At 33.4% G+C, this 2982-nt stretch overlaps 1 long non-coding RNA gene across 1 annotated transcript; it reads right to left on the bottom strand.

The window, feature by feature from the left end:
* Positions 1–347: 347 nt before the first annotated feature.
* Positions 348–2654, bottom strand: LOC111022953 (uncharacterized). Its single transcript, XR_002603046.2, has 2 exons — positions 2377–2654; positions 348–1925 (listed from the first exon to the last, which is right to left on the bottom strand). It is a non-coding gene; the product is annotated as an uncharacterized LOC111022953 (long non-coding RNA).
* Positions 2655–2982: the final 328 nt, after the last annotated feature.

The following is a 2982-nucleotide window of genomic DNA, read 5'->3' as shown; positions in this document are numbered from 1 at the left end:
TGTTTGGAATTTTAACTATCAAGCAATTTGATAAAACTCAACCTCTTTGCTTCCTACCTTAGCTTTGATTCAAAATATGGAAAACATACTTTGTTGGGTGACACGACCCAACGTAGGGCACCTTATCCACCTAGGATGTGACGTGCCAACAACAGATTGAAGCTAACTTTCAAAAACCATTATCAACTAACATGAATTCTACTAACATTTGGAAATAAATAGATGGCTAGAAAATTTTTGCCTATAAGAATAATAAAAAAAAATGGTCAAGGTACCCGTTGAACATCGGATAAAACACACCTGAAAAGTATATACATATTTAGCTTTGTACACTTCAAAACACTTAATTTCCAAACTACCACAAGTGTGCCTCGTGACACACCAACCAAGTTCTAATTCAAAAGAAATCTTAAAAGAAAACGTCACATCACAAAAGTCACGACAGTATGTCTATGGCTTAGTTTACAATTCATCATAACTCTCAAAATTTTGATAACGTCATTAAAGATATGCTAGCCAAAATTAGTTACAATATAACTCCAAATAAAGTAATGCATCTCCACTACATGCACATACAAAACAACATTAGATCTAGGTAAGGAACTCGGTGGTGCTATTGAACACAGTAGGTTCTTGAAACTCAAGTGCTGCTTGGTAGAATAGACCAAACAAAAACAAGAGAAAAGGGTGAGCTAACAACGTAGTGAGTGGTAGAATATTAAGCAGGAATCGGGCACCATATTTAAATGAAAATATGTATATATAACAACACATTTTTGAGTTAAGTACTTATTACGTACATGTTGTAGCGTGCAGCTTGAAATACATATATCAATTTTAAGTTCATGAAAACAAAAACGATTTATTAGTTAAGCTAAAATATGAGTTTAGTACTCTTCATCATCTTTGTGCTCAAACTAGTCATGCTGGCATAGAGTAACATTGATACTCACAGTAGAGTAACTGGTCGTAACTATACACGGAAGATCTCAACGGGTATAGTAGAGAAAACTGGTCATATTATGCATGAACTTTACTTCCACACATAGCAGAGCAACTGGTCATACTACATACCAAGAGATTTCAAGGTGTGTAGTAGAGCAATTCTAGTCTTACTATGTATCGCTAATCTCAAGATACACAGCAGAGAAAATCCTGGTCTTGCTATGTATCAATAATCTCAAGAGACATAATAGAGCAAACTGGTCATACAACACGTCGAGAACACCCCAAAACGTGAAACAGAACAATTCATTCATATATATTCTATAGGGTACATTTATACATGTATAGTGGAAATCACAATGGATATACAATCTAGTCCTTGGAATTGATTTCCACCATGATACTCATGTTCACAAACAACACTATAGCCAAGATTGTTCTAATGCCATCAACTTGTAATATGATGTTGTAGTCATAGTTCATTAATCAATCACTATTCTTTTCAATGGAATCAACAGCTTTACTACTATCATCATTTCAAATTTACGAATAATTATAAAATGTCAAACATAACTTGAACTTTGTCAATTATGTTAAATCCATAAATTGCTAAATTCAACTCTTAATAGACCAAACCAAGGGTAAACTATGTCATAGTAACTCCATTCGTTCATGAATATAATTACCCCGATTTTCCATAGTACTAAAATCATAAGTTCAACTAAGTAATCGCAATTCACCTCTTCATACTCCAGAATTTCACTGCTTGCTAGAATAGAATAATTCACTTAATAAACATAAATTCTTGTCATCTCCCTAGTATGTGAAGCTCTCTCATTTGCATAAATCATGAACTGTTCTAGATTCTATAACTCAAATTCACATTTATCACCATAATGAAAATATTTCATAAAGTAACCACTCACAGGACTGTTGGCATGAAGAGTTAGGGTTGTAAGCCGTTTCGATCTCTGCTTCACCTGTAACATCAATTTTAACACTAACATGAATTAATAATTTTAGGAGAATAAATTCTAAACTCACTCCATACTTATTCTCTTCCATGACAATTGGTTTGAACAAAAGTGTAATTCCTAATTTCGTACTAATACGTCTTTTTTTCTCCTCATTTAGTTTTATGGCAAAAGACTTACTTTTATTACAAAATTTACTCCTCACTCATCCAAGGATTCTTCTTCAATTTACCAATCTCTACCATTTAACCCATATCCTTACCTAAGTCAAATTTCCCCTTCCGTGAAAAATACCAACACATTGGAAGTAAATTTACCTTCTTTTCTTCTTTCACACTTCCTCCCAAACAGAGATTTCACAAAAAAATGAAGGACCGAAGGAGTTATTGAGCAAAAGGAAGAAAACCCATATTTACTTTCCTTGAAAAATAGCTAACGGAAAGGAAAACCGACTTACCGACCCTCAAAACGTTGCCTATTAAACTTCAAGATCCGTTTTTCGGTGTTATCCACGTTTTTCCGACTATTTTGAAACCTTGTCTCTTCCCTTTCCTTTCTTCTTCTTCTCCCATAACCTCCCTTTCTTCCTCCTCTTTTCCTTTTTTTTGTTCTGTCTTTTTCTCTCTCCCTTATCTTCTTTTCTCTCTCTTTCTTATCTTCATTTTCTCTCTCTTACTCCCCAACCCTTCACGTTTTTTTTTCCTTTCTATTTATTATTTTTTTTACCTCTTTTTAAGATTTTCCAACGTCTTTATCATTTCTTCATTTTCTTAAAAAAAATATCTAGTTGACCACATTTTTAATTAAATAAAATTCTATAATAAAGAAGGGTATTATATTGGAAAATTGCACTAGGCCCAATTCTGGCATTTCTTGGGATTTTGAGTTCTACTCTTTCACTACCGTTTTTGGTTGCTGTAGAGATCAGGGTAATCTAAAATAGTATTTCTTGATGTGATTACAATTCTAGAGAATGTTTATCAACTCATTTGCATAATGGGTCAGACCACCTATGTCTAGGACCATGTTTTATGCGCTTATGTCTAAGTCACATCCCATATTG

The sequence above is a fragment of the Momordica charantia genome (assembly GCF_013281855.1).
Source record: "Momordica charantia cultivar OHB3-1 chromosome 5 unlocalized genomic scaffold, Mcharantia_2.0 BLBB01000005.1, whole genome shotgun sequence".
Taxonomy (NCBI): Eukaryota; Viridiplantae; Streptophyta; class Magnoliopsida; order Cucurbitales; family Cucurbitaceae; genus Momordica; species Momordica charantia.
The sequence above is the reverse complement of the archived record's forward strand: the minus strand, read 5'-3'. Positions and strand labels throughout refer to the sequence as shown.